We start from the raw sequence: 17,409 nt of genomic DNA, 5'->3' as shown, positions 1-17,409 counted from the left end.
AAACGTGTTGGACGGGTTCTTGGCAGAAACAACGGCTTGACGATATTAATTGCATTTTCCATCCCTTTGCCTTGTCTGCCTTAACATCACAAATACAGATTGAATACCTCTGAAGGTTGTGTTGATTTCATCACAATGAGTTGCAGATTTATCCACCACCACTAGTTGATAAAGTATTTCATGCTCATCTACTGAAAACTTTCTGCATCTTACATTTAGTCTACACCCCTTGCTGTTTGACCAATAGGAAACATTTCTTTATCTCTCATTGCTTAGCACATTTCAATCATGTATCATCACAATCTCCTTTTCTCCATTGAAATTAGATCAGAGAAACAGATCGTTTCCAAAAAAAATCCTTTGTTAAATACTGCAATGTGTTCTTTTCCTGAGCCTGATGTTCCAGAAATCTCAGGTACATGTCAGTAAAAACTGTTACGTGAGCACTGATCACTGATCACTGATCATAAGCAGTATGTAAATAGATCGACTGGTTTTTGGGTCCTCATTGTGGGATTGGGTCACGTTTCCCCAACAACATTGACTGAAGCTGCACAGACTGAACAATGTCAATGCGAGTGCTTGATTGACAAATGCCTCAGTGAAATTGGAGGAGTGATCTAAAGCTGGGTTACTGATCGTGGGATGGGTAGAAGCCTCCGAGACTCCCTTCATTAAATGTCCCTGCGAACGTCAGAGTCAATATCCCAGAGTCATCACTGGAGGGGAAGCTGAATTCGTCGCTCACGCTGCCCTTTGCATATGCAAACTTTTCGAGGTTCACTTTGGCACCAGCGATTGTCAAGGAAACAAGACACAGAGCCTAGTCTCAACTTTGATAAACATGGGAAAATCTTTAGGAAGCGGAATTAGAGGAGACTGGAAAGTGAACTGTCTACATGAGCAGAGACTGCCGAGGCACCATCCCCATTCTTTAAGAGGCTGGGACATCGTCTCTCATTTCACGGTGTGCTTAATTATCCGAGGTATTAAAAGCACTCCACATGCAGGTGGTCTGCTTTTGCTGATGGCGCTGTCAGGAATAAAACAAACCCCGACTCCTGGTCGGAGACTCAAAGCCGGGTCACAGCGAAGAAAGCGAAAAAAATGGAACTGCTAGCTCACCACTGACAGCGACACAAATACCACGTATATGTAGAATGACAGCCCTCAAGCTCGTTGTACATGCTTTCGTCAGAAGCAATCTCTTGACTGTCTTTATTCATTTTTATCTCTTGGTCTTACGTGCATTAACATCTCAAGTTCAGATCCGTGTATTTCTGAAAGTTATGTGGTTTCGCCTCTGTGCATCCTTGCAGACAGTGAACTCCAGATTCAACCATCCGCTTGCTGATGAGATTTTTCTGCATACCTCCTCAACCCTTTCCACCTCTTAACTTCAGTCTACGCCCCTGTTGATCGGTCAAGAGGAAACGTTTCTTTTAGTCTGCCTTGTCAATGTCGCTCAATATTTAGTGCATATGAAACATGTATCCTCACAGTTTCCTCTGCCTTAAGAAAACGACCCCAGTCAAAACAATTTGTCTTCATAACCTAAACTTTTCAACTTGGTAAATTTCTGCACGGTTTCCAGTGAGATCACATGACAACTGTAATGTGAATTTCAAAACTGCAGGCAATATTTCGGGGGAACCGAATGAACAAATGAAATAAATGACTGTAGAAAGCCACAGAAACTTGTCTTTTGCAATAAAACATCTTTTGCTCAATATTGCGCTGTGCTCTTATGCTGAGCCCGATGTTCCAGTAATCTCTTGTCCGTGTCAAGAAAAACTGCTCCACGAGAATGAATCACAGAACAGCTGCATCTAAATGGATTGAATTGCTTGAAGATGCCGACCATGGGATTGGGGCACTTTCACCCAAAACAGTGACCGCAGCAGTACGGAATGAACAGTGTAAATGTGAGTATTATATTGTGCAATACCTCAGTGAAATGGGAGGGTGGACATTTAAAGAGGATTAGTTAATGTGGGAGAGAGAGAGCTCTCCCATAAAGGGTGGTTATGATATTTGAAACGCAAAGATGTGAGACAGTGGGTGTTTGAAGAAGGAAATTTATCACTACGAAGAGTATTTTTATGTTAAACAAAGATTGATGTTCTCAGCGTTTGCTGAGCACACATTACATGGAGAAAAACGGGAAAAATGCCGATTGCTGTGACAGTGATTCGAGCAGAATTTGCAGTGTTGATAATGCCAAGGAAGAACCATTTCATGATCCTGGCGCCACATGGAAAAGCACGATGCAAAAAGCAATAAGGATTGTGGCAGAGTTTATGTCAGGAACAGAACCACACGCACGAATGAATACTTGTCAAACAGTGACTGAGATGTGGGAACTCAGATTCAGTTGAATCTTTAACTTCTATGTCCCGAGAGACTGTAGGAATTGCAACACTGAGGTTGTATGAGATTACGGTTGCGAGATATCGACAAAACTAAAAAAGGGTCATTGGATACTGCAGGGCATTGCTGAAATATATTTCTCAATAACACTGTATTTTACATCGGTAACTTCACCAATTTCCTCACTCCTTGACGTAATCCTATAATGACATGTCACATAATCCCAGTTCCCAGGCGTGAAATCAGAGAAATTGAGTCGCATTGCACCGAAAACTATTTGGAAATGGTGATGGCGATGAACGCAAGTATGTAGCTGCAAAAATGCAGTCAGTGAGCGGAATGCCATTATGTGATGATACAGAGGCACCTGAAATATCGAGGCTAAAAGCTCCAGCCTTAACGACAGCGGCTTCATTTCCAACGCATCAAGAAGCAGTGGGACATCAGGCTGGGAATTCCAATTTCACCTGAAAGAACTTGTATTGACATGGAGCAGGGCACATTGGGACATCAGCTGGGAGAAAATATAGTCAACTGTTTTAAGCTTAAGTGAAGCAGCTTTCAGCAGGACATTTGTTTGTGGATTGAGAGAATATCTGCAACTGGGACAGTCTAAATTACAAAGAAGAATTCTCCAAAGAGTCAATTCTTGGGGAACCATCTGTGCAGAGAGAAGCAGAGGATTTTTACGTCATCTGCCCATCCTTAAATGGTTGACTTTGCACAGTATTAATTTCCATGAAGGGATTGTTTTTTGGTCGGTTCACAGTATTCACTTGCCTGCATACTCGCAAAGATCGTTACTGTAATCGAAACCCCTGAAAATAAATGTTATATAGGTGGTGTTGATGAAGCTTACGTTCACGTCATATATGGTGAAGAAGTGGATTCGAAATCCATGAGATCAGCAGTGATTCCATTGAATGACTGTTCAGACAGAGTGTGAATGGAAACTTCATGAGGACATATGCATTTTTTTTTGGAAAATTCGCTGCTTTGAATGTTGATGAAGATTGGACTGAAGGAGCGACAGTGATTTTCTTTATCGCTTGTTCAACTGGTGAACATGACTGCTAATAATCAGGTCCGTGTTAACATCACGGCTCTTAAGGTCATGCGCGTGCGTTGGGCCAGTGGCGCAATGGATAACGCATCTGCCGATGAATCAGGGCATTGCAGGTTAGAATCCTACCTGGCTCGGAGGTTGTGCAGACTTCTAATAAGCAAAAAAACTGATTTTCCTGAAGTCGAAATATGGTATGAGTTCCTAATCTGCAGTAATAAGAATGCCTTCATTAAATGTCCACAAGAACGTGAGAGTCAATGTTTCAGCGTCTTCACAGGAGGGAAGCCGAATAGTCTCACACGTTACTCATGGACACCTTTCCATTTCATAAAGTTATCGATCGAATAACTGTTGCTCGCGGGAATGGTCGGCTTTGAGCATTTTTCGAAACTCTTTGGCCAGTGGAATCAGAGAAGAATGAAGGGTGAACTGTCCAACTGATCTTAAGAGAGAGTGAGTTCCAGAGTCTATCACTTGCTGACTGACAAAGTTTTCCTACCAGTCCAGTCAAAGCTTCCTGCATCTTGTCTGAAATCTACAAACCCGTGATCGATCAAGAGCAAATGTCTCCTTCAATCTGTAATTCCATGCTCCTCATTATTTCGCACAGGCCATTTGGTCCAACAAGTCGACACCGACCCTCTGAAGAGTAACCCAGCCAGATCCATTCCCCTACCCTATATTTACCCCTGACTAATGCAACTAACACTATGGACGATACAGCATGACCAATTCACCTGACATGCACATCTTTGAATTGTGGGAGGAAACGCACACAGACACAGGGGAGATTGTGTAAACTCCACATAGGCAGTCACCCGAGGCTGGAACCGAGCCTGGGTACCTGGATCTGTGAGGCAGCAGTGCCCACATTTACTTAGACTTCTGTTAAAGCGGGCAACTCCAGATAGAAGCATGTTTTCAATTCATACCTTTTTAAACATTTTCGTTCATTAAAAGCAGTTAACAAGAAAATAACCTTGCCCTAATTCATTCAACAGAAATGCTTTCCACACTGGAATGAAGTATTGACTTTATGCAATGCATGCAACATCTCCACAGTTCAAGGAACGTTTTAAGAATATGTAAAAATAATTTAGAGAATAATCCATTTCCTCCGGATCTGTGCTTTAATTGGCGATATTTCACACCTCAATAATTTTGTTAAATACAATGACTTATTAAGTTTATTAACTCAGTGGTTATTTATGTTCATTGTGAACACATTCTCATTCACATTAATCTTCTGGTTAGTTCCTCTGATGAATGTTCAATTACAGTGAATATAGTTGACGTGAGGAGTTGAGCAATCTATCCTCTAGGATTAAGTCTGTTGTGCAGTTTGTTTCTGTGCTATCTCCGACTAACTTGTCAATGGTCCTGACCATTTGTAAATTGTCCAGTTCGGATACCTGAATCTCAGACAGTTCAATTTCATCTCGCACTTCAAAACCACTTTTATCTGCCAGAAATACAATATTCGATTAGGTGCCTCAGAATTGAGAGCCCTGACTCAATTGTTCCAATCAGAACGAACGTTTCAGGAACAAAAGGCAAATATCAAGAGTTTTGAAATTGGTTGTTGACAACAAGAGATATTTGATTGAGCGAGGCAGAGGGAAATATGCTGCATATTTTCTTTGTGCCTCAGTTATGCAGGACTTGTTTCGTGGCACAATGTAGAATTGTTTTGCATCTTATTATTTGAAAACCTATTATCAGCTTTTAATGTCACTGGCAACGGTCATATTACACTTCAAATCATTTTAATCTTTTCCAAACTAAGCAGACCGTCTGGTGCAGCAACATTCACAGGGAAAAGAGGAAGTTCTAGGTTGGAATCCAGTGACAGTGAATTGATGGCAATGCAATTCCTAGATTTATTCCTCTGTAGTTCCCATAGAGTTTGAACAATTTGGAGCTGCTGTCAAAGCATTCTTCGATAAATGTTGAAATGTTACTTTCATTGTACAAACATTCTGGAACAATCCCTGGTTGTTGGAAGGTGTTAATAACTAACATGGTTTATGGACTGTCAAAACAGGTGGGCTGTGTTCTCTGTGATAGTGTCAAGCTCATTGAGTTCAGGTCTGTTGTGATGTTGTAGTAGAGTCCCTGATTCTGTGCCAGGTGGCCTGTGTTCACTTACAACCTGTTAGAGAGGTATGTAACACAATCTCTTATCAGGTTACTTCAGTGCAAGAAAGCAGATTTACATGTCTGGGTGTTTGTTGGAATTCCACTCCCAGAGGCCAATGAAATCTATTCAATCGCTGTCCTGACTTGTGTCTCTTAGATATTAAACATAATTTTGGTGGTTAGCAGCTTTTTCCAGATCAATATTTGTTCACAAGCGTTTGGGCATCGCTAGATGGGGTTAATGGAGTAAGTGCTCAAAGAAATCCCAGCTTTTGACTTGCTGTTATGACAATATCATTTATAACTAATCCAGAATGAATCATTTTCAAAGCATATTTGATGAGATTATGCTTCGACTGTTTTACTTTATATTAAACCAGTGCGGTAGCTGAAATTGATTGTTCAGTACGGTGGGAGTTCCGCTGAATCCAACACTTGCAGCAGATGGTGATAGTTTTTCAGTTGGTCTTCAATTACTATTTCAGACCGTCCAGTACCTCTGCTAAGAATTCTTTTTCCAACAGGAGTCAAGCCAACGTAATCACTGTTTATCTCAACAGGTGTGAGCTCTTGTGCCAAAAACATGAAAACAATTTGGTGAAGAGCGGGGTGGGGGGTGGGGCGGGTCTCTGGATGCGAAAGGTTAATCTTGCCTTCTCTCCACAGGAGCTGCTAGACCTGCTGAGTTTCTTCAGAAATTTCTGTCTTTATGTTGGTTTACTAGCATTTAAAGTTTGTTGTTTCGTGAAAAAAAAGTTGTGTTCGATGAAACACGTTCTTCAGAGAAAAGATGCATTTGAACAAATTGCGAATGTTCAGAGATATTAAATATCAGAGAATCATTGAATTTCACCGCCCTGATCTCGAGCTGTAGTTTCACAAGAAACTATGGTGAAGTAACAACACACTCCAGAGTGCAGTGGCTGCTGTAATTGGGGTGCAAGTTATTTTGATCACTCAAATAGAGAATGTCAATTATCCCGTTCCAAATAATCAACAGAAGGTTTTTTTACAGCATGTGTGAAACAATTAATTTGTTGAAATATTTTAATAAAAAGTGTTCACTGCCAGCGCTAGCTTAATGAATGACACAATGATAGGAAGGTGGGAGCAAGAGGAGGGCACTCAGCCCCTCGAGCTGTTCCACCACTTACTTAGATCATGGAGCATCTGTGAGCTAAATCCACAGGTCTCCCTTTGGCTAAAACTCTTCAACACCTTTGATTAACAAGCAAACACGATCCCAGATTTACTGATTCGACTGCCCGTAACAAAGGGAAACACCATTTCTGAAAGACATTCCTGTGAGTACTGTGACACAATGAGGCTGGAATTAATTACTCATGAAAGTAAACTTTAAATCTCTGACAATTTCCAATTGAAACATCCCAATCATCATATTTCTTTAATTTAACACTGTACTTCCCTTGAATAAAGAAACATAATGTGTGATTGCCTTGCTAAAAATGAGGGAAGCTTCATTCCTATTATATGATTAAGAAATAGCTCTGTTCATTCAGTGAAAACACAGTCAAATCACACAAAAGGAAACCATGTCATCTTGTGTCGACACACAAGTGCCTCAAATAATTTTCAATTCTTCCAGTGGTTGTTTGAATCTCTAGACAGGTGTGGAAGTGTCAGACTTTTTATATCGCATTGAGAAACCAGTTGTCATTAGTCTATTTGAATTGCTGAAGTTTGTGTGGTATTAGCACATTCACAGTGCTGTTAGGAAGTGGGCCCCATGGCTGTGATTGAGGAAGAGGAAACGGGCAGGGAAAACGTTGAGAGTCAAGTTAAAGTCTGATTTGGAGGAGAGCTTTCAGGCGAAGCATTTACATGCATGTGCGCCCTTATACTCAAGGATCACAGTTTTGGAACATGCTGCCGAAGGGACATGTCAGCATGCAAAATGGAAGCTGAAGAAGGCCCCTCGGCCCCTCTCGAAGGCTACTCCATTCATGGGATCATCATTAATCTTGCTGCTCACCAGTCTTCCCAACACACCGATAACATTGAACCTGATTGTTTACTGTTCAGCAAAAGAATGGTGAACCTTTGGAATTCTCCACCACAGAAATTGATTAAGGACAAAACATTAAATGATTTCAATAAGGAGATAGATTCCTTCAATCCTTAGAAAATGCTATGGATATGTGGGAGAAAGGCAAACAGGGTACAATATTGGTTGAAAGCCATGAAAACATTGAATGGGGCATGGTTTGTAAGTTTGCACGTAACGCCGACATTGGTGGTATAATTGGCAGTGAAAGTTATCTAAACGTACAATGAGATCGTGATCAGCTGGGCCAATTGGCTGAAGAGTGGCAGATGGAGTGTAATTTAAATGAATACGACTTGTTGCTTTTTGAGAAGTCAAATCAGGTCACAACTTACAGAGTTAATGGTAGGGCACTGGATAGTGATGTTAAACACAGGGTCCTGAGGGTCCAGACTCATAGAGTCTTACAGAGTTAATGGTAAGGCACTGGGTAGTGATGTTGAACACTGAGGACCCTGAGGGTTCAGACTAATCGATTCTTGAAAGCGGTGTCTCAAATACCTAGTGTGTTGAAGGTGTTTGGCACATGTCCCTTCATTGGTCAGAGCACCGAGTGCAGGAGTTAGGGCTTCATGTTGTAACTGTCCAAAACATTGGAATGAACTGCCTGAGGAAGTGGTAAATGCAAAGATAGGTCCAACATTTGAGTGCGAGCAGCAGCTAAGGTAAGACAGTTTGTTTTAAAATTACTTACCGGTAGCGGGCAGCGGTATTTTTTTCTCTCTTTACAGAAAGAGCGGGAGCAGCAGGGGGAAGTGACGAAGACCGGAGGGACAGCCGGGTAGGTTTTTTTCCCTTTAAAAGCGCGCAGGAGAAGAACCCGAGGCACTACAGAGGTAGTGTCTCCCACCCGCCCTCCTCCTCTAACCTAAATAATAAGACCCGTTGTGGTAAGTAGGTAAGTGCTGCATTTTGCTTGTTGTATTCTTGAGACCCAGCTTTTTTTTTTTTATAAAAGGTTACTTTCAGAGGGATGGCAGTGAAGGCAGTGCAATGTTCCTCGTGCAACATGTTTGAGGTGAGGGATGCCATGGACGTACCTGCTGATTACACTTGCAGGAATTGCACCCATCTCCAGCTCCTCCAAGACCGTGTTAGGGAACTGGGGCTGGAGTTGGATGAACTTAGGATCATTCGGGAGGCAGAGGGGGTCATAGATCGGAGCTTTAGGGAAGTAGTAACTCCAAAGATGGCAGATAGATGGGTGACAGTGAGGGGGACTGGGAGGAAGCTGCCAGTGCAGGGATCCCCTGCGGCCGTTGCCCTCAAGAACAAGTATACCGTTTTGGATGCTTGTGGGGGGGACGACTTACCAGGGGTAAGTAACGGGGCTCAGGCCTCTGGCACGGAGCCTGTCCCCGTTACTCAGAAGGGAAGGGTGGAGAAGAGCAGAGCAATAGTAATTGGGGACTCGATAGTTCGGGGCACAGATCGGCGGTTTTGTGGGAACGAGAGAGACTCAAGTTTGGTATGTTGCCTCCCAGGTGCAAGGGTACGTGATGTCTCTGATCGTGTTTTCCGGGTCCTTAAGGGGGAGGGGGAGCAGCCCGAAGTCGTGGTCCACATTGGCACCAATGACATAGGTAGGAGGAGCGCTGAGGATGTTAGGCAGGCTTTCAGGGAGCTTCGTTGGAAGCTCAGAGTTAGAACGAACAGAGTTGTTGTCTCTGGTTTGTTACCCGTGCCACGTGATAGAGAGTCGAGGAATAGGGAGAGAGAACAGTTAAATGCGTGGCTACAGGGATGGTGCAGGAGGGAGGGATTCCGGTATTTGGATAACTGGGGTTCTTTCAGGGGAAGGTGGGACCTCTATAAACAGGATGGTCTGCACCTGAACTTGAGGGGAACCAGTATACTTGGTGGGAGGTTTGCTAGTGCTCTTGGGGGTGGGGGGGGGGGGTTTAAACTAACTGTGCAGGGGCATGGGAACCCAGACTGTAGCTTTAGGGTGCAGGACCTGGAGTGTAGGGAGGTTAGGAACATGGCATCAATTTCAAAGGAGGGTGCCTGTAAACAGGAAAGTGGTTTGAAGTGTGTATACTTCAATGCAAGAAGTGTACGAAATAAGGTAGGTGAACTTGCAGCGTGGGTTGGTACCTGGGACTTCGATGTTGTGGCTATTACGGAGACATGGGTAGAACAGGGACAGGATTGGCTGTTGCAGGTTCCAGGGTTTAAATGTTTTAGTAGGGTCAGAGGTGGGGGTAAAAGAGGGGGAGGTGTGGCATTGCTTGTCAAAGATAGTATTACAGTGGTGGAAAGGACGATGGATGAAGATCCGCCATCTGAGGTAGTTTGGGCTGAGATTAGGAATAGGAAAGGTGAGCTCACCCTGTTAGGAGTTTTTTACAGGCCTCCTAATAGTCCTGGAAACGTAGAAGAAAGGATTGCGAGGATGATTCAAGAGAAGAGTGAAAGTAATAGGGTGGTTGTTATGGGGGACTTTAACTTTCCTGATATTGATTGGGAAAGCTCGAGCTCAAGTTCGTTAGATGGGTCAGTGTTTGTCCAATGTGTGCAGGAGGGTTTCCTGACACAATATGTAGATAGGCCAACAAGAGGTGAGGCCATACTGGATTTGGTTCTGGGTAATGAACCAGGCCAGGTGTTAGAATTAGAGGTAGGTGAGCACTTTGGGGACAGTGACCACAATTCGGTGACTTTTACTCTAGTGATGGAGAGGGATAAGTGTGCACTACAGGGCAAGAGTTATAGCTGGGGGCAGGGAAATTATGATGCGGTGAGGCATGACTTAGGATGTGTGGCCTGGAAAAGTAAGCTTCAAGGCAAGGGTGTAATTGATATGTGGAGCTTGTTTAAGGAGCAACTATTGAGTGTCCTTGATAAGTATGTACCCGTCAGGCAGGGAGGAAAGGGTCGTGTGAGGGAGCCGTGGTTTAATAAGGAATTGGAATTCCTTGTTAAATGGAAGAGGGCGGCCTATGTAAAGATGAGGCGTGAAGGTTCAATTGGGGCGATTGAGAGTTATAAGGTAACCAGGAAGGACCTGAAGCGAGAGCTAAGAGCAGCAAGGAGGGGACATGAAAGGTCCTTAGTTGGTAGGATTAGGGAAAACCCTAAGGCTTTCTATAGGTATATCAGGAATAAAAGAATGACTAGGGTAGGAATAGGTCCAGTCAAGGACAGTAGTGGGAAGTTGCGTGTGGAGGCTGAAGAGGTTGGGGAGACACTGAATGAATACTTTTCGTCAGTATTCAATCAGGAACAGGACATTGTTGTCAATGTCAGTACTGAGTCACAATTAAGTAGAATGGATGGTTTTGAGGTATGTAGAGAAGAGGTGTTGGAAATTCTGGAAAGGGTGAAAATAGATAAGTCCACTGGGCCTGATGGCATTTATCCGAGGATTCTCTGGGAAGCAAGGGAGGAGATTGCAGAGCCATTGGCCTTGATTTTTATGTCCCCGTTGTCTAAAGGAGTAGTGCCAGAAGATTGGAGGCTAGCAAATGTGGTTCCCTTGTTCAAGAAGGGGAGTAGGGATAACCCTAGTAACTATAGGCCGGTGAGTCTCACTTCTGTTGTGGGCAAAATCTTAGAGAGAATTGTGAGGGATAGGATTTATGAACATCTGGATAGGAATAATGTGATCAAGGATAGTCAACATGGTTTTGTGAAGGGCAGGTCGTGCCTCACAAACCTTATTGAATTCTTTGAGAAGGTGACTAAGGAGGTGGACGAGGGGAAAACAGTAGATTTGGTGTATATAGATTTTAGTAAGGCGTTTGATAAGGTTCCCCATGGTAGACTACTGCAAAAAATACGGAGGTATGGAATTGAGGGTGAGTTGGAGGTTTGGATTAGTAGTTGGCTGGCTGGAAGAAGACAGGGGGTAGTAATTGATGGCAAAGGTTCATCTTGGAGTGCTGTCACTAGCGGTGTTCCGCAAGGATCTGTTTTGGCACCATTGCTGTTTGTCATTTTTATAAATGACCTGGAGGAGGGGTTAGAAGGTTGGGTGAGCAAGTTTGCAGATGATACGAAAGTCGGAGGAGTTGTAGACTGTGAGGAAGGATGTGGCAGGTTACAGTGGGATATAGATAAGATGCAGAACTGGGCAGAAAGGTTGCAAATGGAGTTCAATGTAGCTAAGTGTGAGGTGATTCACATTGGTAAGAGTCATAAAAAGATGGGGTACTGGGCTAACGGTCGGATACTTGGTAGTGTGGATGAGCAGAGGGATCTTGGTGTCCATGTACACAAATCTTTGAAAGTTGCCACCCAGGTAAATAGTGCGGTGAGGAAGGCATATGGCGTAATGGCTTTTATTGGTAGAGGAATTGAGTTCCGGAGTACTGAGGTCATGTTACAGTTGTATAAGACTCTGGTGCGGCCGCATCTGGAGTATTGTGTGCAGTTTTGGTCGCCATACTATCGGAAAGATGTGGAGGCACTGGAACGGGTGCAGAGGAGGTTTACCAGGATGTTGCCTGGTATGGTAGAAAGATCGTATGAGGATAGACTGAGACACTTGGGGTTGTTTTCATTGGAGAAAAGAAGGTTTAGGGGTGACTTGATAGAGGTGTACAAGATGATTAGGGGTTTAGATAGGGTCGACAGTGAGAATCTTTTTCCACGTATGGAGTCAGCTATTACAAGGGGGCATAGCTTTAAATTAAGGAGGGGTAGGTATAGGACAGATGTTAGGGGTAGGTTCTTTACTCAGCGAGTCGTGAGTTCATGGAATGGCCTGCCAGTAGCAGTGGTGGACTCTCCCTCATTATGGGCATTTAAGCGGGCATTGGATAGGCATATGGAGGATAGTGGGCTAGAGTAGGTTAGGTGGGCTTGGATCGGCGCAACATCGAGAGCCGAAGGGCCTGTACTGCGCTGTATTCTTCTGTGTTCTAGGTCCTATTTAGAAGACATTTGAACAGCTCTAGGAACTGGATATGTCTGGATAGATATGGGCCAAAGGCAGGCAAGTGGAATTAGTTTATTTGGGAACTCTGGTCAGCATGGATGAGCTGGACCAAGGGAACTGTTTCTGTGCTGTACGACTTTATGACTCACTGACTTTATGGTGGAGTCGGCTCAAAGTTGGAAGGTGGTGAGCAAGTGACGGGCTAGATTGGGCATGTGGGAGAGTTTGGGCTGATAGGCTGTGAGGTGTTGGCTGGCTGCTGAGTAAGCTTGCATGCACTCTGTCTGGCAAGGTGGCATCAAGGTAAATGGTAATGGTCACAGGATAATTTGGTCGAATTGTGCTTGGTAGGTGAGGGGTAGTTTGAGCTGAAATGCAGGAGGTCTGTCTTTGCCAGGCTGTTTAGTGCAGAGGTGGGCAGTGTGCCAGGCTGGTTAGTGTAGAGGTGGGCAGTGTGCCAGGCTGGTTAGTGTGGAGGTGGGCAGTGTGCCAGGCTGGTTAGTGTGGAGGTGGGCGGAGTGCCAGGATGTTTCGGGGGTGGAAGGTCACTGTAATGAAGTGACAGGGGGACGTGTTGTTTAAATGCAAAGCTCGGAGTCTGGCAAAATGGTGGGTGGTAAAGGACAGATGCGAAAGGAGCTGGGATGCAATGTGCACAGGTTGACTTGGGTAAGATGAGAGGTCAGTGATCAAGGGCTGAGGTCATGTCTTGGGTAGTGGGCTTTTGTGAAAATGATGGTGCCAGGTTCAGTCAGGGCCAGATTCACCATGGACCAGGTGCAGGGGGGCAGCAGTGTAAATCAGTGAAAGGAATTGAGATCATATGTCCATCTGGAATATAGAATATAGAACATTACAGTGCAGTCCAGGCCCTTCAGCCCTCGATGTTGCGCTGACCTGTGGAACCAATCTGAAGCGTATCTATCTTACACTATTCCATTTTCATCCATATGTTTATCCAATGACCTTTTAAATGCCCTTAAGTTGGCAAGTGTACTATTGTTGCAGGCAGTGCGTTCCATGCCCCTACTACTCTCTGAGTAAAGAAACAACCTCTGACATTTGTTATCTGTGTCCTCTCCTGCGAGCCATCACTATTCAAGGAAAAAGACTTTCACTGTCCACCCTCTTTTATGCCTCAATTAAGTCACCTCTCAACCTTCTTCTCTCAAATAAAGACAGCCTCAAGTCCCTCATCCTTTCCTAATTAAACCTTCCCGCCATACCAAACAACATCTTGGTAAACCTCCTCTGAACTCTTCCAAAGCTTCCATATTCTTTCTATAATGTGGTGACCAGAACAGTACACAATACTCCAAGTGCGGCCACACCAGAGTTTTGTACATCTGCAGCCTAACGTCTTGGTTCTGAAACTCAGTCCCTCTATCGATAAAAGCCAACACAAAGTATGCCTTCTTAACAACTCTATCAAACTGGCTGGCAACTTTTAGGAATCTATGTACGTGGACACCGAGATCTCTCTGCTCAGCTACACTACCAATATGGATTGCCTCTGATGTGTTTCGTGTGATAGGGGTTGTGTGTTCCAGGCATGAATGGGTGTATAGCAGGGTAGGGTTTGTCAATGTGAGTGGGAATTTAGGTCTAGACAGAGTAAGTGCAGTGGTTAGTCTGAAAGATGAGGTTTGGTGGTGAACTGCGTGTCAGCTTGATAGTTACTAAAGTTAAAGATTACTTGTTCATTTCTCAAATCATATTTACGTAAATACTCAGCTATAACACTCCAAAGTCTCTGAACCTTAATGGTCCTCCATTTTTCAGAGGCCTCCAGACTTCAGATAATTGTAAATTAGATGTTTCAACTTCCAGCCAATTGGCATGAGTTCAGCCGTAACAGCCATCCTCCCCGTCCCAGTTCTCAGCTACTGCCTGTGCTGCTGCTGCAGTGACCTTCCTCCCAGAGAGAACATTCCGCCTTACATTGATAAGTGAGGAAGGCTCACTGGACCTGATTTCCAAGTATGGGGACTGCAAACACGAGGGGACACAACTTTAAAGTGAGGGGAGATAGGTATAAGACAGATGTCAGCGGTAGTTTCTTTACTCATTGAGTAATAAGGGTATGGAATGCTTTGCCTGTAACGGTAGTAGATTCGCCAAGCTTAAGTACATTTAAGTCGTCTTTGGACAAACATATGGACGGACATGGGATAGTGTAGCTGGCATGGGCTTCAGATTAGTATGACAGGGCAGCGTAACATCGAGGGCCGAAGGGCCTTTACTGCACTGTAATGTTCTATGTTCTATGATTCACTCTGATTTCTCTCCGGGGGTACTGACAGCTGTTGGGTATTTCCAGCAGCACGGTACCTAGTGGGGCCGCACGCTGGTTCCGTGGTTAGCGCTGCTGCCTCACAGTGCGAGGGACTCGGGTTCCATTCCAGCCTCGGGTGACTGTCTGTGTGGAGTTGGCACTTTCTCCCCATGTCTTTGTGCATTTCCTCCAACAGTCCAAAGATGTGCAAGCTGGGGGAATTGCAAATGTTGTGTTCAGTGATTGGGAGTTTAGGTGCATTAGACAGGGTTAACTGTAGCATAATAGGGTAGGGGAATGGATCTGGATGCGTTACTTTTCAGAGGGTGGGTGTGGACTTGTTGGGCCAAATGGCCTGTTTGCACACACTGTAGAATTTCGATGAATCTGGATTTCCTTGGTTTGTATTTTGTGAAACGTCTCTGCTCTTCACAGCAATTCAGTGAAAGTGTCAGTTGGTGAGATCTTCAGTTACTGGTGTGGGATCAGGATGTTTTTCCTAAATTATGTGGTAATGGTCAAGGTCGAGGGCATGTTTCTAAAGAGGGAACCAATGATCATGATCAGCAACTGGTAGGAAACAAAAATAAACCCCAGTTATGCTGAAGACTCAGCGGGAGCATACTGGCAAACGTTTACAGCTGATGGTACATTTGAGTAACTGATAAGGTCGAATTAACAGAAACTAACATGCTCAATTGGTCATTCTATTGTAGAGATACCGTCTCCCCCCACGCTTTATGGCCTGGTCTCCTCCTGTCAGGAGCACAACACCGGTTCTGTGATCTTTGGTTGTTTGGCGATGGACTATTGCCATGACGTCACCAAGGTAAACTGGAAGAAAGGAGGGGAGCTGATCACGACTGGATTGAAGACTTACCCATCAGTGAGAAACAAGAAGGGAACCTACACCCTGAGCAGCCAGTTAACCCTGCCCGGGTCAGCGGTAGATTACCCCAGCAAAATCTCCTGTGAGATTCAACACCGCGGGTCACACAAAAGCAAAGTAATGCCATGTCCAGGGACGTGTTGTGGGAACTGAGATAAACAGATCATCTGTGATTAACATGAATAAGGCATTATTTATAACCATTTTCATAGAAGCACCTTATACAGCACAGGAAAAAGGCCCTTTGATCCACCCAATTCACGCCTATCAATAACAGCCACCTAACTCTTCCAGTCTCATGTGCCAGCACATGATCCATTGCCTTGTGTGACTTGCCCTTGCAAGGATACTTCATACTTATTATGAGGCGCTCAGTCTCTACATGACTTATAGGTGCTGAGCTTCAGGCTAACACCACCCTCTGTTTGATTTTGTTTTCCCCTGAGATCCATTTGGAACCTCCTTGCCTTACCTTCACCCTGTGCCCCTGAGGCATTGATCTCTCCATCAAGGGGAAAGGTTTCATCCAGTTTACCCTGTCTATGCCTAAAATAATTCTAGACATCATGATAATCATCTCCCTAATTCTCCTCTGCTCCAAGGAAAACCCCTGTCCATCTAAACTAGTTTCATAACTGAAACCCTCCAACCCAGGCAGGATCCTGGCAAATCTCATCAATACTGCCTTCAGTGTAATCACATTCCTTCCATAACATGCACACAACGCTTCAGTATGGCCTAACCAGTGTTTTATTAAGTTCCAGTATCATCTCACCACTCTTCATTGTCAATGTCTAGGCTAATAAAAGCAAATATCCTCCCACTTTCTTAGCTTCTTTATCAAGACGACACAGTACTAGAGGGGATCGGTGGGTACATGCACCCAAGATCCTCAGGCCTTTCCAGGGTTCCACCATTCAAAACGTCATACCTCACAGATTCTTCTGCCGAATTACATCACCTTACATTTATTCAGAATAATTTCCATTTGCAACTTTTCGCTTCACATGCAACCAACCTTTTTATATCCTCCTGCAATCTAAAGCCATTATGCTCATGACTTACCAACATGACAGTTGTCATTTCATCTGTGAATTCACTGGTTAATCCTCCTAAATTTGAGTCTCAATCATTGGTGTGTAAGAGAAATAGCACGGAAATCAATACCAATCCCTACAGAACACCAGGAGACATAGATTTCCAGTCATGCAGACACCCTATGACTATTATCCCCTGCTCCCATCACTCAGCCTGTTCCAGATCCAATCTGTCAAATTAACTCGGATCCCATTGGCTCTGATTATTGCTATCATCTGGACATCGAGTTATCTCTATGAAAACTACTATCAGATTGTTACACATGACTTCCTCTCAATACAATAATAATTATTCTCTTTGCAGAGTTCTAAAGTGTTACAGGAGCGGTGAACAGCCATGGAAATTCTGTTCATTATATTTAACGTGATCAAAAATACTTTGCGTTATTGGTGTGATGTCATTCTCTAATTTATGTCATTGTTTCTCGTGGGCTGTGTTTGGAGTAGATCTGAAAACAAGACATTGAGTACAGCATTGGATAACGTGAAGGATACCCATCCCCTGAAGGCTTTCCCTCCATTCAGTTAGTTCATGACTGGTCTGTACTTTTACTTTATTTACCAAGCTGCATTTTTTAAATTTCTTCATAGAGCAGGGGAGAAAAAAAACACAAACGCGTCTTAAA

Source organism: Chiloscyllium plagiosum, unplaced genomic scaffold (assembly GCF_037043375.1).
Source record: "Chiloscyllium plagiosum isolate Xiang-an unplaced genomic scaffold, Cpla_swu_hap1 HiC_scaffold_45, whole genome shotgun sequence".
NCBI classification, from domain to species: domain Eukaryota; kingdom Metazoa; phylum Chordata; class Chondrichthyes; order Orectolobiformes; family Hemiscylliidae; genus Chiloscyllium; species Chiloscyllium plagiosum.
Note: the sequence above shows the minus strand (reverse complement) of the source record.